We start from the raw sequence: 27,594 nt of genomic DNA on the forward strand, positions 1-27,594 counted from the left end.
TTCCTCATTTTGTCACTACATTAGGAATGTTTGATAAAAAGAAGAGGGGGTGCGGGTTCTTCTAGCACACGCAGAATAAAGAAAAAATAGAAGTGAAGGTAGCAATAAAAATGTGGTCTGGTGGCTTACTGTGGTCTTAAGCTGCTGCCAGCCGTGTCCTTCTTTGTGTCCTCTGCCTGGCATTGTGGGAGGCCGGGACCTGCCCGCTCTCAGGAATTAGCCTCGGTGGGCCGTGGCCCACCCTGTCCTGTCTTCTGCAGGGAAAGCCCCAGACATCCTGTGACACTGTCTTCCTTCAGACACAGGAAGTTATCACCAGTTCTTGAAGTTGTCTCAGTAATTTTTTCTTCTGATAGACCCATACTCTAGTCCTATCTCTCTGTTCCAGTGACCTTGGTATTGATAGTGAGTTTTCATGGCCTCATTTCCTTCATCAGCCTTATCAGCAGTTGTGTGTGTGTGTGTGTGTGTGTGTGTGTGAGAGAGAGAGAGAGAGAGAGAGAGAGAGAGAGAGAGAGAGGTCTGCAAATGAATACAGTTTAGATTTCTGCTCTTGGCTATAGGCACACATGTGTGATATCTCATATGGAAAAATGGAGAGTGATTTTTTTTCCCCTCCCTCCCTCCCTCCATCCCTCTTTTTCTTCTTCTTCTTTATTTTTTGGTAAAGATATTAACCATCTTAAATATGTTGGCTTCAAGGCATTTTATTTTCTTGAGATCCTCAGTGATTGAGACATGATCTACTAGTGTTTGGATCCTGTATTGTAATTGGTAGGCACTTAATTTCATTCATCACGAGCCAGTGGCGACATGAGTAAATGTCAGAGTCAGCACTTCAGGATACTTGCAATTTCAGGGCGACCCAGTCATAGCTTGGCCTTGTCTCTGCAGCCCATGGTGGCACCCACCTCTCACTCACCGCCCTTTAATCCTTGGCTTGGAGGTTTATTTGTATTAAAACCTTACAGTATAGCCCCTGAGGGCTTCCGACAACTCCCCAGTCTTTTCCCAAGAGTGATTCTCCCAAAATAAGAGGACTGCGTGCTTCTGGGCCCTCTCAGTGAGTGCTGGCCGGCCAGGGTCTGGCTTTCACACGCGCCTGAGCTGCCTCCTGAGAGCTGCCTCGTGTCTGAACAAATGGACGATCTATAACTACTTCCTTCTCCTGAAAATGAGCTTTCCAAGTTTCCAACTTGACTGTTTTATTTATGCTCTTGACCTGTAAAAACAAGCAGGCTGTTTAAAAAGCAAAAAGTACTTCCAATGATTAGAGTACTTAGAGTTGAAATAAATTGCAGAATGAAGAGGACATTCCTCGTCGCTCCTGTAGAAAATGTCGTGGAGGTTTTGCTACTTAAGGATAGTCTGTGGTTCTACATGTCAGGGTTTCCCCTGTCTCACTGGCCTTGGGGTCCCCAAGGAAGGATTCATGTGTCTTCCTCTTTTCTTGCTTTTAGGTGCTGGAATAATCCTAGTGAACATTTAACGCATGTTTGCAAATGGTTCTAAGTCAAGTAGTTTGCATATAATTATGGTCCTGATGGGAAAACACTTTGGAAAAACAACTAGTGATACAATGCAAGTCCTGCTCAGGTTACATAGCATATGCTAAACACTGAGGAAACACACACAGTCGTTAGTGAACAAGGTAGGGAATGCTCCAGGGAGCCAATTTAGAATGTGACTTAAGGCGAGCGTGGCTTTTCGTGTCTCTCTCTTTTGGCAAGTGTGTTGAGTAGCGGTGGTCTCTAGAATTCTCTGTAAGCCCACTGCCTGCCTGGGGTGGCCACCTTGCACAGGTCTGAATGAGGTGGGTGTCCGGAGAAGGGTGTGTTGGGTGTTCTGACCCAGTGCGAGGCTTGGTGGTGCTCGGCTAGATGGTGCACCACGGATAACTGAGCAGTGTGAGCCGTGGAGCATGGGTAGGGCACAAGCGGGGAGGGAGGGAGAATCCTACAATTCATGGATGGAGAGATCAGGAAGAATAAAAAAGAAATTGTGGATGCTCCACTTAAGAGACAAGTGACTCCTAAATATAGAGCTGTCTCTATGATTCATGGTTTGGGTTGCCTTTGAGGTGGTAAGTCAGGGGGAGGGGCACTCGGTAGGAATGATTTGAGGGTACTTGAGATTTAGACCTTTGGATCTGAGCACTAGGTAGTGAGTGGGCGCTCAGGTTATGTTTTCCTTCAAATTGAACATCTTCTCGTTATTTAACCTGTGTATGTTAATGTCTGTGTGAATCTGGTTTCTGGCTTAAGTCAGTCCCCAGCCTCTCCTCATACATGGAGAGGGGCCACAGCTTGGGGTCTGTTGGCGTGGCCCGCACATGGCCATCGGTGGAGAAGGCTGGCTCCACTAGCTCTAGAGCGGAAGTCGAAGGCAGTCTTGGTCCGGTTGGTTCTGGCTTTCCTACAGACAGCTGTTTGTCTTTCCACAGTTGTTGTCAGTCTTTTGTTTCAGTTGTAATTACCTTCATATTGATCTGAATTCACTCATCAAATCAGACCTGAAGAGTAAAATCATTTGAAAAATTATTTTTAAAATATCTATTTTAATGGGAGAATTCATCCAAGCCAACAGATGGGGACAAGTACCTACCCACACGCTCGTTTGGCCACAATTGTTGGTATTTCCAGGGACCGCATATTTGAATGGTCGACACCCCGGCGTGCAAACACAAGACCCACATGCCTACATTGTGCGTTGATGCCAGTCTCTGGGCACGTGCTCTCAGTGTGCCTTTTAAGCTGCCAACCCCAGGAATATATATTTAAGTTAGACTGAGTTGAGTAATTATAATAAAATGGCCTATAGCGTGAGCTGGAGTATATTCAAGATGTCTGTCATCCTTCTATCACCTCGGGTAAATAACTGATTGACCTTTTTGGGGCTCTGATACTTTACTAATCAGAACCTGAAATCTGTATAACAACACTTCATTTACTTGATAGACAAAAGAACAATTGCACTTGAAGTAATGTGATTTCTAAATAGACACTGCCTGTCAAAAATAAATGCATTAGAAGTAAAATGTAGCTCAAGGAGACAATTAGCAAACAGAGGTGACACCGTAAACAGGTGCACCCATTATTCCCAAAGCTTGTGGCAATATATTCGCGTCTTTTAGAGTGATGGAAGATCATGTGACGGTTTGGTGAATTATCTATCGGTATCATCTGACTGATGAAGCCGCTGCTGTTGCAGATCATTTAAAAATGCATCTCACAAATTACATGGTAGCTGGGAAAAATGCAGGGGTTTTTTTTGTTTGTTTTTTTTTTTAAAGAACAATGCTTTTCTAAAGCTATGTGCTAGATACGTAATTTTTTATTTGAAAAGATGGAGACCATTTCATTATGCTGGGTATACAGTCGGTTAAGGTTGTGCAAATTCATTACAATGTTTGTTAATGTATAAAACATTTTCCATTCTGGTTTTAGTGACACTGGATTTTTTTTTTTTTTATAATGTGCTGTTTCTGAAACATCTGCCATCCCTTGTTACCTGTGGGCAGAGGAGAGAGAATATACTCTTTCTAAGAATGTTTATAAAATCTTTACCAAAATGGAAAGGCTTGGAAGATGAGAAGGAAAGGACATTTTTTTCTTTTCTGTGAATTGTTAGGTTTGAATTTTCTGGAATAGGAACTTTACCATGAGACAGGCAACGGGGCCTTTCACTGGCTGCTTGGTGGGATAGGCTAAGAAGGACTAGATTTTCTCAGGCCTCTCTGTCCCGCTTCAGTGGGCTGTGCCCTCAGAGTCACACTCCTGGAGACTTTCCTCGTTATTTTTTTTATTTTTTATTTTTATTTTTATTTTTTTTGCGGTACGCGGGCCTCTCACTGCTGTGGCCTCTCCTGTTGCGGAGCACAGCTTCCAGACGCGCAGGCTCAGTGGCCATGGCTCACGTGCCCAGCCGCTCCACGGCATGTGGGATCTTCCCGGACCGGGGCACGAACCCGCGTCCCCTGCATCGGCAGGCGGACTCTCAACCACTGTGCCACCAGGAAAGCTCTCCTCGTTATTTTTCATTTGTCACCTTTGCTTTTTTTGTTTGTTTTTTTTGCTATAGCATGCAGAATACTTGAGGGACCCATGGCTTTGGCAGTTACTGTTTCTTCTCGTTACTAATTCTTCTTGTTACTATAAAATCACAGGAAAACAGTGTGAAATACTTTATGTGGCCTCCAAATCGGTGTGGCCTCCAAATCGGTCCGCCCTTGAATTTCTTTTTTTTTTTTTGCGGGCCTCTCACTGTTGTGGCCTCTCCCGTTGCGGAGCACAGGCTCTGGACGCGCAGGCTCAGCGGCCATGGCTCACGGGCGCAGCTGCTCCGCGGTATGTGGGATCTTCCTGGACCGGGGCACGAACCCGTGTCCCCTGCATCGGCAGGTGGACTCTCAACCACTGCGCCACTAGGGAAGCCCCGCCCTTGAATTTTCATGGCCTTCTCCAGAATAACCAGTAGCGGGAGCTAAACTTAATATGGATTGAGAGGTGACAGTTCAGTAGAACAGCAGCATTTTGATGGCACCCTATGCCCAGATGACACCACGGTTCTGTTGAATTTTCGAGACGCTCTCCACATTCCTGCTGGTTTCCGGGTGGGAGGTGGCATATGCCCACTCTGCACCTCTGTCTGACTCCTCATATCCTTTTCAGTACTTTCTGAGGCATTCATTCAAGTTTCTGTCTTGGAGATGAAGAAGCAAGGATGGGGCTTTGGGGGCTGCCCTGCCTGAGGAGTGGAAATAGTTTGGGCAGCTCCTTTCCCTTGCTGTCCAGAAGATGGGCTCTGAGAGGGGGTGCAGGCCTGGCTGACCTACTCTGCTCTGGAGACACAAGTCAGTTCGTCTTGTGAGTTGAGCCAACGAGAAAACCACGAGATGTGGTACACACAGAAGTACAAACGGGCCAGCCAGTGGGGTTTGTGCCAAGTGCCCAGCGCTCTTCTCCAGGGACTGCCCGAGCAGCCTCTGTGGGAAGTTTTTGGACATCAACTCATCAGAGAAGTGGTGGCCAGAAGGCTTCTGAAGGATCCGAAATCTCTAAGCACTGGAGAGGTTTCCTGATTTGCAGACATGGAAATCCTCCAGCCAGGAAAGAGCAGTTCCCTATGCTTCCTCAAAGCTGTTCTTTCTCTTTTCCCTTTGTTTTTCCTTTTAAATTAATAGACTTTGTTTCTTAGTTTTAGGTATACAGGAAAATTGAGCGCAAAGTATAGTCCTTCCCCACATTTTCTCCGATTGTGTTAGTGTGGTACGTTTGTTACAGTTGATGAGCCAACACTGATGTATTATTATCAACTAAAGCCCATAGTTTACATTAAGGGATCACTTTTCATGCTGTACATTCTATGGGTTTAGACAAATGTATACACTATTAGAGTTTCATATAGAATAATTCCACTGACCTAAAATCCCCTGTGCTTCACCTGGTCATCTCTGCCTCCCCCAAACCCTGACAACCACTGATCATTTTACTGTCTCCTTTGTTTTGCCTTTTCTAGAAAGCTGTAGACTTGGAATCATACAGTAAGAATCATACTTTTAAAACTAGCTTCTTTCTCTTAGCAATATGTCTTTATGGTTCTGCTATGTCATTTTGTGGCTTGATAGCTCATTTCTTTCTATGGCTGAGTACTAGTCCATTGTCTGGATGTGCCACAGATTGTCCATTCTCTTATTGAGAGACATCTTGGTTGATTATGCATTTTGGCAATTATGAATAAAGCTGTTATAAACATCTGTGTGTTGGTTTTTGTGTGGATGTGTTTTCAACTCTTCTGGGTAAATACCAAGGAACATGACTGGTGGATTGTATGGGAAGAGTCTGTTTAGCTTTGTAAGAAACCACCAAACTGTCAAAGTGGCTGCACCATTTTGCCTTCTCACTAGCAATGAATGAGGGTTCCTGTTCTATAGCTTTGCCTTTGGTGGTGTCATAGTTTTGGATTTTAGTCATTCTAATAAGTGATGGTATCTCATTATTGTTTTAATTTGCTTTTCCTTAATGACATATGATGTCCAGCATCTTACGTGCTTCTTTGCATCTGTAGATCTCCTTTGGTGAGGCATCCAGATATTTTTGCCCATTTTAAGTGGGCCGTTTGCTTTTTATTGTTGAGTTGTAAGAGTTTTTTTTTTATATTTTGGACACCAGTCTTTTATCAGATATGTTTTTAGCTGAAATTTTCTCCCAGTCTATGGCTTGTCTTCTTCTCTTAATGTTTTCCCTTTGTAACACCTGTGGGAACTCAGCCACGTCAGCCAGTAGCCTATATTCTCATAGGGCCAAACAGAGTCTTCTTACATTTGGGACCTGAGGTTTTAGGACACGTGAAATCAAAGATGCACAGGGAGTATGTCTTCATCTATGGTCATGAACTCACACACACACACACACACACACACACACACACACACAGAGACATGCACGGAAAAGAATAGAAAGAAATACACCAAAATATCGACAACAATCCTACCAGCTGATAGAACTATGTTATTTTTTCTTTGTAGTATCTCGATGTTCCAAATTTTCTAGAAGTGAGCACATATTACTTGAATAACCAGTTTTATAAAACTAAAAGTAAATGAACTGAAAAAGGCAACACCTGTAAAGGAGATCCCACAATGGTCCAGGTAGAACTTGTGTAACTTTGATTTTGATTTCAGAGAATATCTATGGAACCAACATTTCAAGTGATATTGATGATGATACATTTTCTCTAAAACCCTGCTTCAGAAAACAAGTGAATTTTTCTGATGGCGAAATTCGGCTGTCAGAAGGCCTGATTTTTTGCTCAGGCTGAAATCGGCACTGTACAGTATACACATAATGCAAGCCACACGTGCAAACCTGTATACAGCTTTATATTTTCTATAAGGGAAAAGAATATAAAAAAAGAATGTGTATACACACACACACACACACACACACACATATATATATATATATAACTGAATCACTTTGCTGTACAGCAGAAATTAACACAACATTGTAAATCAACTAAACTTCAATTAAAAAATAAATAAAATAGAAACAAAACAAGACAAAAAATGTTTTCTAATAGCCACATTAAAAATGGTAGAAAGAAACAGGGGAAATTGATTTTAAGACTAAATTTTGTTTAATTCAGTGTATCCAAAATATTATCATTTCAACATGTAAAAAGTATAAAGATATAAATGAAACATTTTACATTTTTCCAAAAGTGATGTGTATTTTAGGCTTAGAGTGCACCTCACTTTGGGCTGGTGCAGTTCACGTGCTCGGGAGGAACTTGTGGTCAGAGGCTGCCAAGCTGGACAGAGCAGCTGTTTGCGATGGCTGAATATTCAGGCATCATTTACCAGGCAGAGTACAGAGTACCTGAACAGCAACATCACTCGCAGAAAGTATAGAGGAAAGAGAAAACAGGCACTTTGTGTTTTCCAGTTCTTTCACATTTTTTCTTCAACATAAGCTACTTCATAGATACCTTGTGATCTGATGATGATATGAAACGTCTTCTGTAAAGGGATAAATATTTTTAATACATATGGTGACACAATATACCAGAAAGCGTTTACAATTCGGGGGACTTTTTTTTTTTTTTTTTTTTTTTTTTGCGATACGCGGGCCTCTCACTGTTGTGGCCTCTCCCGTTGCGGAGCACAGGCTCCTGACACGCAGGCTCAGCTGCCATGGCTCACGGGCCTAACCTCTCCGAGACATGTGGGATCCTCCCGGACCGGGGCGCGAACCTGTGTTCCCTGCATTGGCAGGCGGACTCTCAACCACTGCGCCACCAGGGAAGCCCCCAAAATTTGGGCGACTATTTTTCTTCTTTTGCATACCTCCTACTCTGGGGGACATAGTTGTCTCAAATTTGCCATCCTGTAGAATCTTTTTTTTTTTTTGAATTTTTGAATTTTATTTTATTTTTTATACAGCAGGTTCTTATTAGTTATCTATTTTATACATATTCGTGTATATATGTCAGTCCCAATCATCTTATAGAATCTTGAGCTGATGTGGGATCTGCCTTCTCATGGATGGGATGAGACTGGGGCCAAGTTGGGCAAAGACATAGGGGAGAGGGTTAGGTACTGGCTCTCAGAGAAAACAGCCTCCAGGAAGAGCTGGGTGCCATCCTGCACCGGTTCAGGCTCTGGGACTCCACCAGCGTGGCAGCTTGGCACCATGTCCTGTGACGTAGGTCTTGAGCCTTGTGGGAAGTGCATGCATCTGGTCTGTGCCTCCTAGCCTGAGCACACTAGCCTAGAGGACAGGTTCTCCTTCTCTGCCTTGCCCTGGGTCGGAATCTCCCACCTTGGGGTGAGGCGTAGGAATCCATGTGCAGAATGGTGCCAAGGCGTGGGTGTGCTCCTGAGGGCATGTGGGGCCATGGGTGTCTCTGACTAGTGGACACCAGGCAAGCTTGGCTGCTTTGGAGACGGGGCTCTTCAAGGCCACGGGGGAGAGATGTTGTCTGGTACTGGGAGACAGTGGGGCACAGTGGCTCCCATGGTCATGAGCTCTTAACCTTGGGCAAATTACTTCGTGCCTAGTGCCTCAGTTTCCCATCGGTAAATGAACATGATAATGGTACCCACCTCACTGGGTTGTCATGAGGGTCAATATTGTCATGAGGGACTCTGGCTGGCACATGGTAAGTGCTCAATACATGTCAGTTGTCAGTCTTACGAGTTCAGAAATGGTTAGGTCAGTGAACAAGTCCCTTCAGAAGTGGTGTGTGTGTGTGTGTGTGTGTGTGTGTGTGTGTGTGTGAACGTATTCCGGCTGTTTCCTGGACTGTATTTCTTTAAGGGTTCATGCACTCCTGTCTCCTTCCTGCACCATCAGCCTGGACTGAATCGCCAGCAAGGATCTCTTCCTTCTCCCTTCACTTTCCCTCTTTCCTTTTCTCCTTCTCAGGGCTGTTTTGACTATGAATTAATTGTAGGTTGGGGGACTTGCAAGCAAAAATCAAAGCCAATAAACTTCAAAAGGATGGGGAGGACCAGGGCCACCGGGGGAGTGCAGAGGCTGACAGGGGCTCTTGGGACTGCGGGGTAATGTGGTGGGGGCTTTCCATGTCCCTTCAAAGGGGACACCAAGTGTTTCAGATTGTCACTTAAAAGCTCAGATGCAAAACTTTGGAAATCTGGGTGAGAGGCAATGGTTTCCAAAACAGCTATTTTTATCTTTTGCCAGCAAGCATGAGCCCAGTGGAACGTAAAGTTAAACTTGGAATTTCTTGGCAAGGGTTAATAATCAATGTAGATCTCCTAACAAAGGAGATGCTGCCTTATTATACTGGGAAAGTTTTTTTTCTTAACTGTCAGTGAAGCAGTACTAATTATTACTCCAGTGTAAATGAGGTCATTTCCTATTAAGAGAACAAAATGCTTAGCCTCGCCTTGCCAATTCATACCAACTATTTTTCACACATACTCAGCTTTTTAGTTTTTTTCTAAATTTTGATAAAATCCATTCATTTGTATTAGAAAAGTGTAAACCATCGCAATAATAGTTGCCCATGATTACCCAGATGAGCTTTTGTAATGTGTGGGTTGTTTGAATACCATGTGTTAGCTATGGAACAATTAGGCAGCTGAATGGATCTTTAAAACAATCAGATACTTTTATCTCACTGAAAAAATACATTCCTTGGATGTGTACTGTTAAACCGTAAATTCCGGGGAACATTAAACTCACGTCACGAGGAGAACTTTCGGATATATGTTGATCAAGGACAAAAAGACATCCAAATATCTTGTCTTCATGTTTTCATTTTTTTATGCAAGCAAAAAGATTTAAGGAATATTGTAGCAAACAAAGGGTAATTGTTTTAGCCCAGATGTTGCTTTTGCACAACAAGCAGGTTACAATGTTCCCACAGAGCTGATGAGCCCAATCAGGGAAATGATTAAAAATTGATTTTGTCCCTGTAATTACAGTATGTAAACTACTTAGCTTGGATTGCAAAGGAAGTGATTTTCTAATTACGTATATACTCTGGTGTCTAATGATTGGTTTTTTGAAGTAATGAAGAGAGAGCACTAACGACTCCTTGGTGTTCTGTTGTTTAAGAAAGACCATCTTTAGAGTAAGCAGCAACAGACAAAGAGTTTAAATTGAATTTTCAACACTGTTAATGTGCACATGGATTTGTTTATTAAAGAGACAGGGAAGTAATTTGATTGGCTCTGAGCATCTTGGCTTTTTTTCATGCTAAAGCATGTAAAAATACATGCACCGGGTCGCAAGCTGATGGGAAGAGCCTCTCCACTCCTCTTTTATCATCCCAGTGCCCGGGCTGATATCGCGGGCTCTCAGGTTCCTGTGAGCGTCTGATGTCTGTGTATCCTGAAAGCATTTAGATCGAACAGGTATCAAATAGCTTCTCCATCAAAGTTACCTTTGTTTTAAAATGAAAGAAGAGGCTTCCTTTGGAAGCATGTCTGGGCAGCCCAACGCACTCCGTGTTATAATATTTCAGTTGTGTCCTGTGATGCTGGGCTCTGCATCAGGGTGGCAACTGCCACCCCCCACCCCAAATGTACGTGCACAAACACACAGACACATGCACACACACTCACACAGGTGCCAGCCCTGTATGTGGAGGCCCGACTGAGGTGGGTCAGTTGTGGGACCCCATGGGGTGGGCTGATGGGGTTTAGGAAAGAGCTGGCTGAGTTCCGAGCGTTCCTTCACTGCTGTGAGACACTCTGTGGCTGTTGAATAACAGCTCCTCAAGCACCTGTTCTGGCAGAAGTTAGAAGAGGGCAGTGGCTCCAAGGTGACCCCGAGAGCAAGCGTGTGGTGAGGCCAACAGATCAGGACACACTGCCATTGAAAAGATCTTTTGTTACTCATAGTTCTTAAGGGGAGGGGGCATGCCATGCCATGCAGTGCTGCCCAGGGGAGCATCAGGGTTGGTCAGGAAGAAGAAGGAGCGAGGGGAAATGCGGTTTCTGAGAGAAAGGCACGGCAAGGCAGGGTAAGCAGACTTAGGATTGGCTAGTCAGATAATTTTAGTAGGCTCCGGGGCTCAGGGGCTGTCTCCGGTTGTCTGGTACCTGACCCTGAGGCAACTAGGGCAGGGGGACAGTGGTCCAGAGTGTGAGAGCCTGATACAGAAGGTTGTTGGGGCATGGGATCTGGATTGGTTGGTTTGCAAATGAAAGATGTGCTCCCAGGGGAGTCATTTGCTATCTCTGGGAATTGGCTAGTTCTGGGAGCGGCTGTCCCTGCAGGGTCATCAAGACCCCAGATGTCAAAGCATCAGAAACATATGGTTACTGCACCTGAGCCCTGGGTAAGGGCTGATTTGGGAGTGGTGATCTGGGCCACCAGAGTGGCGGGCCAGGATGAGCACAGGGTGACTCTGGGCCCCCGTTATACCTGACGTCCTACTTGGCAAGTCTCACTGGCTGCACACAAAAGGCATCGTGAATCTGCTTGCTTCTCCCCATCACTGCGGCTCTCAGCCCAGGTCAGGTCAGCCTCCTCTCTCACCTGGACAACTGCAGCAGCCTCCCCAGTGCTCTGCGTGCCTCCACTCTGGTCCCCTCTTGCCTGTTCTCCCCACAGCAGCCAGAGTGATTCTTGCACAATGTAAATCAGATCGTGTTATTCCCTTGCTCAAAACCCACCAATGGCTCAGAATAAAATCCATATTTCTTACCGTGCCTGCTGAGGTATTTGGATCCTAAATAGCCCACCCTGTCCCATGTTCCCGCGCACTGTCCATGCCCTGTCTCCGTGGGCAACACACCAGCTCCGTCCTACACCATAGCCTTTGCATTCACTGTTTGCTCTGCTTATAAAATTCTTCCCCAGCTGTTCACAGAGCTCACTCCCTTACTTCTTTCTGGTCCCTTGTCAATGTCACTTTTTTAGCAAGGTCTCCTCTGATTACCTTATCTAAGGTAGTCTCTGTCACTGTTCGTCATCTCCCCAGCTTTATTTTTTCTTCTTAGAACTTATTATTCGCTAACATTATATTTTAATTTTATTTGGCACTGCTCACTAAGACATAAGTTTTGCACCAGCAGAAATATTGCATACCACCGGGTCCCTGGGAGCTAGAAGTTAGGAGACACGGGGGGCACTTGACAGGTGAGGGGTGAATGAGGGACTCAGTCCCTGAGGCTTTTCCCAGGTAGCTTTCCTCACCAGGAAGCCTCTCCTGTTGGGAACTTATGGGGGTGGTGAGGGCTGTCACTGGGGCTGTGTTCATCCCTCAGAGTCTCGGAGAAGGAAAGCGCGAATCACTCAGTGCTTTGGAATGGAACTTGCAGGTCCATTCAGAGGAGCCACCGTTTTTTTGGGCAGGGTCCTTGTCCCTAGCGGGTCTGGAGAGAATATTAAGTACTGAGCTGGGAGGGGCACCCAGACGCTCGGAAAGGGTGATGTAACCCCAGGTAGTGTCCCTAGGAGAAGAGGCTCGAGCACCCCTCTGTGTGCCCCTCCAGATGGAGGAGAGCCCGCTGCCCAGGAGAGCAGGTTCAGAGGTCTTGGCCCTGGACGACTGGGGTGTAATGTTCAGACAGCTCCAGACGTGTCTCCTGTTAGCTGCACCCTTCTCCAGACAGAGGGCTGAAGGAGTTCTGCTGTCTCTGTCTCTGAATCCTTCTTTCCTAACTCTTGTCTGGAAGGAAAGCAGTTGATCTCCACTCCCATCTGCCCCGGACTGCCCAGACTCCTCAGCAGACAGCTCTGCTTCTGCTGCTGAGCCTCCAAGTGACCCCTGAGGAGGGTGATCCTGTCTCTCTAGGAATATACTCCGTCTCCTGCAGGGGAGCCTCTGGAGCAGAACGGGGACCAGGGGAGGGGTGATGTGAACCAGCCCTTCCTTCTTCCCTTCCATCCTCCTTTTGCTTCCCTCCATCTCTACTACTTCCCTCCCTCCCTCCCTTCTTTTCCTTCCTCTATCCATCTCCATCCCTCATCTATCCTATTGTCCTTCCACCTTCCCCTACTCCCTCCATCCTTCCTTTCCCTCTTTACTTCCTTCCCTCCCTCGCTCTCTCCCTTCCACCCCTCCACACAACATTTACTGAGCTCCAAGCCCTCTGCCAGAAGTTAGGGACTAGAAGGTGAATGGGACATAGCCCTTTCCCCATGTGCTGTGGGGTGACCCAGGGACTTCCCTCAGCTTGCTGCCTGGTGCTTTGTACCGGGCCCTCAGCAAATGGTAACTCTTGTTGTCACTTGTATGACTTTCCAGTTTTCATGGTGTAGGGTGGGCGACAGGTGTGTAATGACCACGGGAAGGCAACATGTTTGCCTAGAGGAAGGATCTTTTGTGGTCAACTCGGGGCTCATTACAGAGGCACTGTTGATGGGGAGTGTGTGGCATCTTTGTTCATCTCCTGACTCGCCAACGGCCTCTTCCCTCAGCGCCTTTGTGCCTGAGTATGGGAGGCTGGGCTCCTGGCATGCCAAGGTTTCCCTGGCTCTGCTCAGAGCTGCCTTGTCTCCCCTGGGAGAATTCATGAGGGAGGGGCATGCCTTGTCCCCTAGTGGGGGCCCAGCGGATTCACAGGGATGCCGCAGTGCGGGCCCACTGTGTGCCAGGATGGGCAAGAGCTGCCTGGACCACCTCCCACTTTTTTCCGTCTCTGTCCCCCATGTCTTCCTGTCCTCTCCACCCCACTCCAAAGTCCCTCTCTCAGAGCTTTCCATCCCCTCTCCTCCCCTCCCCTTCCTCAGAGGGGCCTTGGAAGTGCCTCAGGCTATAAGAAATCCCTCCTTCCCCAGACCCCCTCAGTGCTCCCTGCTTTCTCTCTCCTGCCTCTCCAAGTTGCAGCCACCCTGCACTCCTTGCTACAGCCCCATGTCAGGATCTCTGAACCTTTGCCTTCCCCTTACCTCCAGCCCTGTCTCCCTTGAGGCCCTGCCTGCAACTGCTGAAGGGCTCAGCTGGCATGCCCTCCCTCCCTCCTTGGTGTCCTGCCGTTGGCCCCCTCTTGGCAGGCTCCCTGTTCCGCCAGACTCTTCACACAGTGGGCCATTTCTGGATCCCATGGCAGATCTGCTTGCCCTTGGCCTACCCCAGGGCTTGGCACACAGAAGGTCTGAGCCACTGACGGAACAGGTCTCCTAAACTCATTCGCTCCCTGGGGCTGGTGGCTGAGAATGACTGCATGTGGGCCTTCCCTGCGTTTTAAAGGGGAGGCAGGGGTTATCAATGTAGTGGATGGGATTTCAGGCATTTTTTTGGTGAGGTGGTTGCTACCCAAACCCCCTTGACTCATGCCATGCTTTTCGCTGCCTTTGTGATCTGCCCCCTCCCGCCCCTCCTCTGATCTGGTGGTACCTGCACCAAACTGGACTTCTGGGCAGTGTCTCCTGGGTGGCGCCCCTGCCCTGGCTCCTCACTGTGGGGTCCCTGTGGAAGGCAGGGATGGGGGGGGGCTCAAGTCAGGGACCTTTTTCTGGTTATGTTACTGCATTATCTCTCAGCGCGAGTTACTTACCTGCACCAGAAGAGCTGTTACTGCGCTGCCATCTTCCTTCCTCCCCATCCGAATCAAGAACATCAGTGTCTGATGTGGTCACCTTTGCCCGACTTGCAGTGACTGTAATGACATCAGACACCAGGAGCCCCTCCTATTTAGACTGGCTCACAAAGGCACAAATGGCACTAACTAGATTTCCCTTCCTGACGTTCCCATTCCAGCAGGAAGCTTGTTAGGCAAAACTTCCCGGGCGGGTAGCCACCTTTGGGCAACCCCCTAAGCACTCGGGGGACCCCTTATAAGAGCACAGCTCCAACACAGCCTCAGGGCTGTGCTGGGGCCTCGAGTGATTGAGGACCCCAGGCAGATTGCAGGAGCCGGAGGTCTGATCAGTGGTGTGAAGCCAGAGGACAAGCAGGGGTGGGACTTGCCCAGTGAAGTCTCCCCGTGTTCTCCCTGTCACTGGAATTTACAAGGCTTCTAAGTGAACAGCCCCTGGAGAATAGTCCTCAAATTTTGCAAGCCATGAGCTTGGATATAAAATCTAAGTCTGTCCTCCACCTCCTGCTAAGCGTGAGGAGCCTCGTGAGCAAATTAAATCTTCGTGAAGCCACGTCGGGTGCCGGACGCCTGTTCCTCTCAGCTCTGGTAGAACCTAGGAAAGCATAGCATTGAGCGCGTGTTTTACATTGCCTAGATTTTCATGTTGAGTGACACAGAAAAAACAAAATGCAGAAGATAATCTGATTGAGGAGAGAGAGAGACTTGTAATCTCTGTCCTCGTTACAGATGGTTGAGATGTAGACTTTTGCTTTCTGTCTCAAGATAGGCAGGTAGGGCTTCCCTGGTGGCGCAGTGGTTGAGAGTCCGCCTGCCGATGCGGGGGACACGGGTTCGTGCCCCGGTCCGGAAGGATCCCACGTGCCACAGAGCGGCTGGGCCCGTGAGCCATGGCCGCTGAGCCTGTGCGTCCGGAGCCTGTGCTCCGCAGCAGGAGAAGTCCCAATAGTGAGAGGCCCACGTACCGCAAAAAAAAAAAAAAAAAAGATAGGCAGGTAGAAATTTGTTTACAAATAGCGGTGCCCCTGTTACACTTTGAGAAAACACTTCTAGCACACACTCAGCAAACACCTTTTTGGTTGCCAGAAATCAATCTTGGAGTTGGATGGAGTGTTGAAATCAGTGGTTTGATGTTCAAATACCTTGGTCTGGGGCTGCCACCACGTGCTCTCCGAATGCATCTTCTGATGCATTTGCAGACACATCCTTAAATCTCTACCGGAATTCTACTTCTACAATATCAGAATGTACAATTTTTCAAGAGGGAATGTTTGCTTGCCCTATTAAGTCCTTTCTGTAACATGGTAAAACAAATTAGATTCTGTGCTGCACTGGCTCCGAGCTGGAGATCTCAGACTGAGACTTGGCCTTGATCACCCCAACTGACGCTCTAGAACCACTGTGGTGGGCATCTCGGCTTTCCCTCTGGGCCCCTATGTCATCCTGCTGCTTTTCTGGTCTTGGTTCAGAGAGAGGACTTTGACGACACACAACACTCCTGACCCCTTGGGTCAGTTGCAGATTCCTGGTCTGGACCCATTGAAAGCTGCTCTGGCCACTGAACCAGGCATAGCCAATTGAAATTTGGGTGAAATTGTGTGTGGTCTACTGTAGGGGGCTCCTTAAATTAGGGAGCGAAAAAGAACCCCTGAGTACCTTCTCAGTTCCTCACTTTTAGAATTCCAGAGAGAGAAGGAGGGAAAGAGAGATAGAGAGAGAGGAGGGGGGCCTTACGTGCTCTTATTTCTTCTTCCATCCCACCTAGAGAAGAGATGGTTAGATGCCCCACCCCATTCTCTTTATGCAGGTGGCAATTTCCAATTAAAAGAAGCTGAGCAGCTGCACAGCACAGGGAGATCAGCTCGGTGCTTTGTGACCACCTAGAGCTGTGGGACAGGGAGGGTAGGAGGGAGACGCAAGAGTGAGGGGTTATGGGGATATATGTATACATATAGCTGATTCACTTTGTTATACAGCAGCAACTAACACAACAATGTAAAGCAATTATACTCCAATAAAGATGTTAAAAAAATAAAAGGTTGAATTAGACTATGTAAAAAAAAAAAAAAAAGAAGCTGAGCAAATTTGGTTTATTGCAGCAAAGGTCACGTAGTTTCCAGTTTTAAAATTGCTCAATGAATTGGGGCAGTGGGGGCTATTGAATGTTTTTGACTCTCTCAACTAGCCCAGCAAATTGTTACCTTGGCTGAATGCTGTCTACCTGTCTGATTGGAGTCGATGTGTCCGACACTGAGAATTTCTAACAGGTCTTATCTTTGCAGTTCCTGACCACCACGGCTTTAAGAATATCCACCAGCTACAAGGGAGCTCCGTTGCTTTCAGACTTGCCTGGTAAGGAACATTGTTTTGTAGTTTGTTGAAGTGGTGTCTGCCTGTGTCTTGTCGGGGAGCCAGACTGCCCTCTTTGGGTTGTGGGTCCCTGTGCTGGGTAAGAGTTCTCCCAGCTACTCCCTTGCCTCTTTGAACAGAGGCTGGGCTTTGGAGAAGCTTCCAGATTCAGAGGTCTCTGGGATCCAGCATGGGCCCCAGGTCTTCTGGGTGTGATGACTATGTGATGTCAACATGTGCTCAGAAGTTCTCAGACTGGGGTCACAGATGGGGCAAAGCCCTGCAAGGTTGGCTTATCGCTGTCTTGTGTGACATCCTGGAGGGTCACTGTCTGCTGGCTGGCAGCGGGAACGAGAGCTGGTGAGCTGGTGGGACGGCTGCCCAAAGCCAGGCGGCCCCTCCAAGCACCGCCCAGGGCCTGTCTCCCCACCACTCAGCATGTGGTTCTGTGGCTTGGCCCAGTCTTGGAGGAAACCTGTCTCCGAGTGGCTCTGTGCCTGTCACCTCAATCAGACTCAAGATCATGAACTCAGTCATGGAGTGTTTTCCCCACACCGAAGCTAAAAACTTAAAATAAGAAGGGGCAGCGCTCGTATTTGATGTCTGCAACCTCCTCCTCGGAGGCTGCCCCTGATATCTCTGTAAACTCACCCCCAGATCTAATTAGCCAAACCCACCATCTCCTGACCATGGGCCTCAGAGGTCACTACATAAACCAGGAAAATTGATAGTGGAATTACGCACTTAGAAATTAATTTTGCCTTGTACTGAATATATATTTTTATTGCGACTTTATCTTGTTGAAAAAGTGCTTACTTCTGATTTTGTGGATATTACTGACCGTGGATTACTTTTATTTTGGTTTTTACACAACAGTTATGTTAGAAATTTGCTGTTTTATTCTTACCTTCTTAGTAAAAATCCTTTTATCACACAATGGGTAATTTATATCCATTACCAGGCCTTTCAATCCTTTTCAGTGGGGCTGTCAGCGCCGTTGGCACAGTAATGATTAATGTGATCTAATAATAGTGTGCCATTATATTACCTTAGTAAAACATGTACCAACATCCTATTCGGATCTACCAAATTCATAGCTTCCTATAATATTTTTGTTGAAAGACAGGATTACTATTTTTCAAAGCTGATTTTTTCCCCTTTAACATATTTAATGAAATTCACAATTCTTTGCCTTAGTAATCCGGGCATTTGATTGGGCTCGGTGGGTGAATTTGACAGCTGTAGGCACTGTTGTGATTTGTCAGGGAGAGGCTGGACAGTCCCAGAGATCGGCCAGAGAGATTATTGTGTTTTTGTTGGGCCTGGGTTGTTTTGCCTTGAAGAAAAAAATGGCTGGATTTCCAGTCCCTTCTGACGTGTAATAAGGAAAGTGTGTTTTAGATCGAAAGGCAAAAGAGCAAGTAATTTGGCTCAAAGACTCCTCTCTTTCCTGCCCTGTTTTTTCCTCTCTTGTCACCTGCCTCGGTCTGCTGGTGAACATGACGGGCCGCACAGCCAGTGGGAGCAGCTTCAGACCCGGTTCCCGGAAATGCTCCTTCTCGACGCATCCTTTTTTCTTGTAGCTTTGGCTCAGCTTCTCAGGAGCTGAGATGGGGTTTCTCAGCCGGGCACTGCTGACATTCTGGGCTGGGTAATTCTTTGCTGTGGGGCCACCCTGTGCAAGGTAGGATGTTTACAGCATCCCTGGCCTCTGCCCATTGGGTATCAGTTATGAATCCCTTTCCCCCATTGTGACAACCAAAAATGTCTCCTGAAATTACCAAATGTCTCCTGGGAGGCACAGTTGTCCCTGCTTGAGAACCACTGGTCTAGTGTGATAGGAATATAAGCAGATTTTTTTGCAGTGTGGGGGGAATTCCAGTTGGAGTTCCAGAGTTTCCCGGTGCTTCCTGGGACATCTTTGGCTGTGGGAGAAAAGATATGTGGATGATGGGTACACACTGCATCCTTTTCCTGGCTGAAATGCAGCCCTCTTACTTCTTTCTCCCCCCGACTCTGTCACAGAACCTGGCCTGAATGAGGGCCTGAATCTTAGCTTCTTCCACTTAAATCCCATTATAATCATGCTTGTGATTGATAACATTCCACCTTTTCAAAGATCTTTAAAATCTGTGTCAACCAAGGATGACATTATTGTAGTGCTGGTGAGATGTATTCAAACAATTACACACTCAGATCGAAGTGGGAAGGTTTGTCCTTCTATGCTCGTGCCTCTGTGATGTGGCTTTCACTAGCACCTCAGCCCCCATGGCCCCAGAAACCTTCAGCAGGAAAATGCACGGGAAGAAACAGGTTTTGCCCTTGTTACCACTCAGCTCTGAAAGCAGCTTGAACATTTGGGCTTCTTAAGGCTAGAAGCTGGGGGACGAAGGTGAGGTTGTCGAGCGCAGGGGAGAGAGAGAGAGGGAAAAAGAGAGAAAGAGAGGGTGAGGGAGGGAGAGAGAGAGAGATCCTCGTTTTTGATTCAGAACAAAAATTACTGCTGCAACATTGGCTCGAAATATGCAATCAACTGAAATCAGGAAAAGTATTTTGAAAATTTATATTGAAATACTTGAATCTAGATATGTGTGCACCCACATACATGTATATATTTAAATCAAGTATAGAGAAGACGAGAAATAAAGCTTTTGTCATAAAAATACTGCCTGTAGTATTTGCCCTCAAATGATCCTACCACATTGGAACACATTTTTGTACTGTTGGCATTTCCATAGAAGACACTTTTGTTTGTTTCTACAACTGATCCTTGATGATAACAACAAATGAGGAAATGGCTCTGATTTACCTTTGTGTTAGAGGATTTCAAATACATTGTGATGTTTGGTGCAGGAATCATTTTTGGTGACCCACTTCTTTACTGGTTTCTGGTCTGTCTCCCCTACTACAGTGTAAGCCTAGAAAGAGTAAGGACTTGCTGTATTTTGTTCAGTGTTATTTTCCTAATTCCTGGAATGGTACTTGATATGCAGTAGGTTCTCAATAAAATTTTGGTGACAGGAAGGATGGATAGGTGGATACGTGGATGGGTGGATGGATGTGCAGATGAGTGGATGGGTGCATGGGTAGATGGGTGGATGGATAGGTGGATGGGCAGATGGATGGGTGGACGAGTGGATGGGTAGATGGGTGGATGAGTAGATGGGTGAATGGATGGGTGGATGAGTGGATGGATGGGTGGATGAGTGGATGAGTGTATTGATGGATGGATGAGTGGATGGGTAGATGGATGGGTGGCTGAGTGGATGGGTGGCTGAGTGGATGGGTGGATGGACGGGACTCTATCTCAGACCCTAACAGAATCTTAGAATGGTAGACCCAGTGGTTCAAATGAAATCCTACTTTTTACCATCTCTTCATCCCTGGCCCCCCCAAACATTTTTTTTTACAACCAAATGGTCAGTTATAGAAAGTTATTCTTATTATCGCTTCTTTTCAATCAGGTTTTTAAAAAATGCCTAGGATTGTGCCAGACTGTCTCTGTAAGTTGAAACCACATGGATGCCTTGCTATAAGAGTATCTTTAAAAATCCACCAGGGAATATACGCAAATGACTGGGATGGAAGTCATGGAGGCAGAGTAGGGGAAGGTGACCTCTTTCACAGTGAGACATGGACATGGAATTTATGAGGCTCAGAAGACTCTCTGTTCAGATGACTGGTTGTCTGTCTCCTGGGCAAATCTCTGTAATTTATAGTGTATTTCATGTTCTTGTAGAGGCTGTTGTGTGTTCTCTTCAGCCCTGCTATCCTGGATCTCTTTGGGACTGGACGATGCTCAGCTACATGGGCTCAGCCATCTTGAGGAGATAGGCTGAGGCTCCTAAGTCCCAGCATGGTGGGTACCAGTCTATTGGAAAATGTATTCCCAGTGATGAGGATAAAAAGTTGCCCCACGCTTGACTTTAAAATTATTGCATAATGGACATCATAGAGGTACCAGTAAGAAAATAATAAAGAAGAGAGAGATAAATGACCTCTAAACCTGGCAAAGGTATGGACCCTGGAACCACATTTCCTGGACTGAATCATCGCTTCACCACTCACTAGCTATATGAGCACATGTCAAGGGATTACCCTTGTCGTGCCTCTCTTTTCTCATCTGTAAATTGGGAATGACAGTAATGACAATGTAGTAGATTATACAAGTAATTTATGTGATGTGCTTAAAATACTGCCTCCTGGCTCAAAGTAGGCAGTTAATAAATGTGTGTTGCTGTTATTAGTAGTATTTCATTTTCTCTGTTTAGTCACCTTTTCCCCTTTCTCTGTCTTTATTCAAGATTAAGGAAAGTATAGGCCATTTTCAGATAATTAGCCTTCCCCCCTCAGACTCATACCAGAGCTAAGAGCCTGGAGAAGTTGCCAGGCATGCGGTCTTCCTGGCACCCCTGGGGACCGTGGTTAGCAAGTTCAGAGAACATCAGAAAGGGTGGTGAGTTTCCTAAGTCAGCTTCCCCATCCCATTTCCTTTGTGGAAGGAGAGTTGTTGACACACCACTGGGATTTACTTGGTGTTTGGGGCGTGCCTTCCTGGGATGGATGCCACGTGGTCATGGTGGGTGGGGACAGCCAGCTCTTAAAACGGAGTGGAGGTTCTTGGCTTTTCTCCGCCACCCCATGCAAGTGAGACTGCTCTGCATCATGGCCCAATCTTGTATTTTTAGCATCCACTGAAATTTAATGTTTTGCTTTTGGTTTATTATGTATGCAAGTATCTTGCTGATAAATTACATGTGTAATTGTACCATCGGAACCACTGCTAGTCAGCGACAACATATAATTAAACTCACCCTTGTAGTCATTGAACTTTTCCATCCCTGACAAGATCACTGACCACTCCAAGGAGGGTTTGCCTCCACGTCTGAGCCGGTGTGGCCTTGCCCCCTCCCTTTCTCACGGCCCTCCCCTCACCGTGCACCCCAGGGTGTGCCCTCACACGTGCAGGGTGGACTTCCTTCAAACAGCGCTGAGCCGGAGGGAGGAGAGGCTTGGGCTCTAGGGCCTAGAATGCCTCTCTCTCTAGTTTTGTGTCTATACCCAGATGGTTATTGGCCCCAGAGTGGGTGCTTGGTAAAGACTTGAATGAATAAGTCTTAGAAATCTCTTCATTTGCCTGTAAGCCCTCTTTTCACTTGTAACCCCGATACCCTTCCACTCATCTTCCTTTTTCAGGTGATGTCTATTGTGCTGCTCTTATGCCGTATGCCAGGGGCTAGTAGACCACAGCCACAGTGGGTCACGCTTGGCACACTGCCTGTTTTTTTAAAACATTTAGAAATACTTTAAAAATTGTGACAAAATGCACACAACATAAAATCTATCTTGACTGGTTTTAAGTGTACAGGTCAGTGGCGTTAAGTACATTCACGCTGTTGTCAACCATCACCACAGTCCCCCTCCAGAAATTTTTCATTTTCCCCAAATGAAATTCTATACCCATTAAACATTCTTTTCTCTCTTCTCCCCCATCCTCTGGCAGCCACCCTTCTACTTTCTCTTTGTGAATTTGACTACCCTATAGCTACCTCATATAAGTGGAATCAAACAGTACTTGTCATTTGCTGCTGGCTTATTTTGCTTAGCATAATGTCCTCAAGGTTCATCCATGTTGTAGCAGGTGACAGGATTTCCTTCTTTTTTAAGGCTGAATAATATTCCAGTGTGTGTTATCCGTTCATCCATCAATGGACACTTGGGTTGCTTCTACCTCTTGGCTATCGTGAACGATGCTGCTATAACCATAGGTGTACAAATATTTCTTGGCGACCCTGCTTTCAATTCTTTCCAAAAGTGGAACTGCTGGAGCACATGGTAATTTTATTTTTAATTTTTGGAGGAACTGCTGTATTATTTTCCATAGTGGCTGCACCATCTTACGCTCCTACCAAGAGTGCACAAGAGTTCCAATTTTTTCACAACCTCGCCAACACTTATTTTCTGTTTCTTTTTGATGGTAGCCATCTTAATGCATGTGAGGTAGTATGTCATTGTGGTTCTGCCTAGTTTTGCAAAAGCAAAGAATGGCTTTTACATTTCTGAATGAATGAAAAAAATCAAAAGGAAAACAATGTTTTGGGACACATGCAAATTACATGAAATTCAAATTTCAGTGTTCATAGATACAGTTTTCTTGGCACACAGGCAGCCCACTCATTTACGTATCATCTGTGGCTGCTTTCACACTATAGTGGCAGAGTAGGGCAGTTGGGACAGAGATTGTGTAACCCGAAGAGCCTAAAATATTTCCCACCTGGTCCTTTACAGAAAGCATTGGTTAACCCTGCCCTGTGGTCAGAACTTGGGACCCCATATCTTGTTTAATCCCCTCCGCAGCCCACTTTGCGAAGAAAGTGAGGCGCAACAAAGGTAACTTTCTTGCACAAGTCACACATCAGAAAATGGCCAGACCAGGACGCACGTGCCTGTCCCTGTGCCCTGGTCACTATCACTTTAAATGTAATCATTTGGAGGTTGCTCTTTACAGGGACCACCTACTGGGGTTTTAGCAAGCCTGAGATCAGGTCCTAGTTGAAAAAAAATTGTAAGTGTATAAAAATCTGATGCTGTCGTTGGGAGAGGTGGCAGACTGAGGGAGAGAATGAAGCCGGGAGGAGGCGCTAGGTGAGCTGAGCTTTGCTTTATTTCTTATATTTAAATTCCAAGACCTGTGTCCTGTGCTGCACCGTGGGATGAGCTCTCAGCTTTGCTGAAGAAGGAGATAGTTTCAGGATGCCTGTGTCTACATGTACAACATTTCTTTAGGGTTAGAAGAAAAGCTAAGCCAACCAATAACTTCTTCTTGCGTTACAAACGTGAATTCCTAACCCAGAGAAAAGAAAGCCGAGGTATACGGTCAAGAGGAGAACGCTCTGGTTGATTCTTCCCCTTTCATTCTCTTGATCACATGTCGTTGGGCGTGAATACTGGCATGGATATCTTTGGCCTGCTCCAAGTCTTCTTCTCCGATTGTGGAGATCTGCTCTCCCATTTCCAGAGACTGTCTTGGGCACCCCCTTGGCCTCTTGGGCTCAGGTGGTCAGCTGTTGCCAACGAGGGATCAGACAGTTATTTCTCTCGGCCTTCTCCTCTCCTTACCACCCTCTTGGTCCACCAGGATGTGTGGACTTGGTACCAGGAACCTTCTGATATTTCTTCATACAGAGGACAAAGCGTGGATAGTTATTTGTTCTTTCGTCAATGGAGAGAAAATTCTGAGTTGATTTTACATATTTGTATGCATCAAGGAAATAATCTCTCAGTCCAAGTGTTTAGGGGGTGTTGGGACTGCAGGAAGCAGTTGGTCTTGCATCCACCTCAAGCAAAGAGATGGGATCTCCTTTCGTTGTTGGGAATGCATGGCCTTCCCCCCAGGGACTGCTGTATTTCAACAATAGCCTTCGTGTGGTCGCAGAGTGAAGTGCGGCAGTGTTTTTTTGTGAACTTTTGGCTGTGGTTTAAGCCTGGCAGAACTGGACTCCTACCCTTACAGTTTTCTGGCTCAATTCATTTTGCACAAAGGGAAGTATGATAATCTGAGTTGATAATGTGATTGGCATGTTAGCACATTGCAAGAAAGACAGCAATGGCTTTTGGATTCTGAGTTTCATCCTTGAAAATTTATGGTAATGCCTCAAACAAGGGGCCTGCCCCTCATAGGTGCTTGGTAGATGTTCAAGGGATGAGTTAGTTTGGTAATTGCTTTGTGCCTGAGAATAAGTGGGAGGAATGAGTGATAACATAAGCTCATGTGTTTGGGAGATGGGGCTATGTGTGACTTTTCTTTCTGTTTAAAGATTAAGTTTGGTTCTTGGCCTGGTCGTAAGCCAAACTTGCCAGTCCAGAGGGGAGGGAACTTTGGATGGGGAGGTGGAGACCGTGTGTGTGTGTGTGTGTGTGTGTGTGTGTGTGTGTGTTTGTCAGGATAGTCTGGGTGGAGCAGTGTGTGTGTTGAACTTTCCCTACCCTGAAGCCATTTCTATTTTCTTCCTGAAATACTGCAGAAAGATAGTCAACCTGCCCTTGTCCATGTGTGTGGATTGTTTCCTGTCTAAACACAGTTCATAACACACATGATGCTCTTATGAGTGAGCTTGGCTCGACAGTAGAGCTTTTGTTCCTTAGCAAAATATAACTTGAGACAACATCTGCAGTAAAAAACGTAAGTATGGCCCATGCTGGAATCATTCACCAAATTTCTGTTTCTCCTCTCCAGGCCCCGATATGTGTGCATTTAAACATGACTTCAGTGTTTCTAGAAATGTGACATCCCAAATATTATCAGACCTCCAGTAACAAGACAGTGAGTGGGAAGCCCCCTGGAAGGATCTTCGTGTGTTTGCAGAATGGCCTGAGAGAATCACTGCCACCCCCAGGCACCACCCAGCTCCTGCCTTCTCAGGGGTGGGGGGCAGCCTCCACCCCTTCTCTCCTCTGAGGCCTCAGGGACTGAAGACAGAGAGAAGTTCAGAGGGAAGGTTTAGGCAAAACACGCTTGGCTGGAGGCTGTGTGGTCTTGGGAAGGAGGGCCGGCCTGATCCCCCACCTGCTGCAGTAGCTGGGGTGACCTGGGAAGTCTCAGGCCATGTGGCCTCAGGTGACCACCCAGGGGGTGAGTGGTTTGACCCACATGGAGTCTAAGGTTCTTTCCAGGTCTTAAACAGGACTACCTAGACTAGAGTGGTAGGGATGTCCACACACCCCCCCAGAGGATCTTGGTAACATGCAGAGTCTGGCTCAGTAGGTCTGGGGGAACTGAGATCCATACACCTAACAGGTACCCAGGCCATGCTGCTCCGTGGACCACACTGAGGGTAGCCAGGGACTAGATGGTGGCTGCTGACTAGATCTGCCTGGGGAGCTCCCAAGACTTACCAGCGTCTGGACCCCACCCCAGACCAGTGAAATCAGGAATCACATCGGGGGGAGGCGTTGAGCATGGGTGCTCATGTGTAGCTGGGTGCGAACCACTGGTGTAGTGGCATCTGAAATCGCCTGGAGGGCTTGTGAAAACACAGCTCTGGGCCCCGACCCAGATTTATGATTCAGAAGGTCTGGGGTGGGTCGAAGTATTTGAACTTCTAACAAGTTCCGAGGCAATGTTGTTGCTGCCGGTCCTGTGACTGCACTTTGAGAACCACTGATCTAATGTCATCAATTAAGTTGATGGTCATTACACAGACCACGAGGGAGTAGGCGCGGAGGCTCCAGGATATACCAACCCCTCCAACCAGGGTCACTTCGTGGGCATCTGTTTTATACAGTGAACTTCCTTGGTAAGCTTTCATTTGAAAAGGATTTGTGGGTAGAAAAAATGTTTGCAAACCTCTGAACTAAAGGCAAGACTTTTAATCATGGGTCTGGTGAATATTTATTCTGCAACTGAGAGGAAAACCAGGCAGGTTCTTTGGTCCTCTTTGTTGCCAGATGTGGTCATTTTTGCCCCAAATCCTGGCCTGTCGCACCATAGTTGTTGAATGTTCCCTCTTGCCTCTCAATGCTCACACCTCGGGGAGGCGTCTGGGGGCGGGGGCCTGGCATGGTGTTCTGCAGCTCTGCTCGTGGTGAAATCCAGTGTGGACAGCTGTTAGGGCCTAGTGACTATTTACCAAGTGCCAGGCGCTGTCCTCAGTCTATGTGCATGATCTCATTTAATTCTTGTAACGACCTCATGAAATAAGTACTGTCATTATCCCATTTTGTGTGTATCCCAAGTATTTGCTGCTGCCTCCCAGACTAAGAGAGGGTAGAGGAAAGTGGCCGTTGTTCAGGCTGGAGGGAAATGGGCATTGCTCTTGGTAAGGGCAATGGAGTGCATGGACAAGGCTTATCCTGCAGGTATTTTGGGAAAAGAGCAGAGCAGGTCCATTGGCCCGCAGGTCCACTGCCCAGATGACAGGCCTGGGCCAGGTGGCAGCACTCAGAGCCCCTAGCTGCGCAGAGTGGCCAGCCCCTTGGAAGAAGTCACTGTGGCCGTCCTTGGTCACAGATCCAGGAGGCCTTGGCCAGTGAGCTTCCTCTTGGGTCACAGCCGCTTCCTTCAGCCTTTAACTGTGCAGAAGTGTCTGGGGGGAGAGTCTGGGAACCGGCCAAGGGGAAGGTTAGGTGGATCTCTCTGGTGTCCAGGCGGTGCTTCTGCAGCTGCTGGCTCAGGGCAGCTGGCTCGGCCAGCCCTCAGCTTGCTCTCTGCCCCGGCAGCCCTGGGGGATCAGGATGTGTCCAACACAGCAGGTTCTTGCCGAGACGTCATGTTAGAGAGAGCTCTTCTCCCTGCTCACCCGGTGTGCATGGGTCAGAGTTTGGGGGGAGGGAGGCGCTCATGGACACGTGGTCTTCCGAGTGGCATCGGGCCCTGGTGGCGGAGGCTGCAGCATCCTTTAGCCCTCATTTGAGCCACCTGCTGTTGATCTTGCACTTGCACTGGGCTCCCCTGATGTGACTTGGGCCTGAGAGTTTAGAGCTGGTGTCTGACAGTGGAGAGAAGACGTGAGAGCAGAGCTCACTCAGCAGAAGCTTAGTGATGGCCTGAGATGCCCCACAATCAGTGTGAAGCCCCAGCCAGCCAAGACCCACCCCGGTGGCCATAACTATGCTGCGTCCCCTGTGTTTCAGATACTGAGACCATCCCCACAAGATTTCCAAAATCCTCTTGAAGCCCAGTCCAGCATCACGCCAAGCACCTTCCCTTCAATTTGTCCATCTTC

At 46.9% G+C, this 27,594-nt stretch overlaps 1 protein-coding gene across 3 annotated transcripts in view; it reads left to right on the forward strand.

Moving 5' to 3' along the window:
- ZNF536 (zinc finger protein 536) overlaps positions 1-27,594 on the forward strand; it is a 282,945-nt gene that overhangs the window by 37,489 nt on the left and 217,862 nt on the right. For all 3 annotated transcript variants that reach the window (XM_079907425.1, XM_079907426.1, XM_079907424.1), the window contains exon 2: positions 16,804-16,873. The gene's annotated coding sequence lies outside the window, so the exon portion shown is untranslated. The remainder of the gene's footprint in view (positions 1-16,803; positions 16,874-27,594) is intronic.

This window comes from Stenella coeruleoalba (genome assembly GCF_951394435.1).
Source record: "Stenella coeruleoalba genome assembly, chromosome: 20".
Taxonomy (NCBI): domain Eukaryota; kingdom Metazoa; phylum Chordata; class Mammalia; order Artiodactyla; family Delphinidae; genus Stenella; species Stenella coeruleoalba.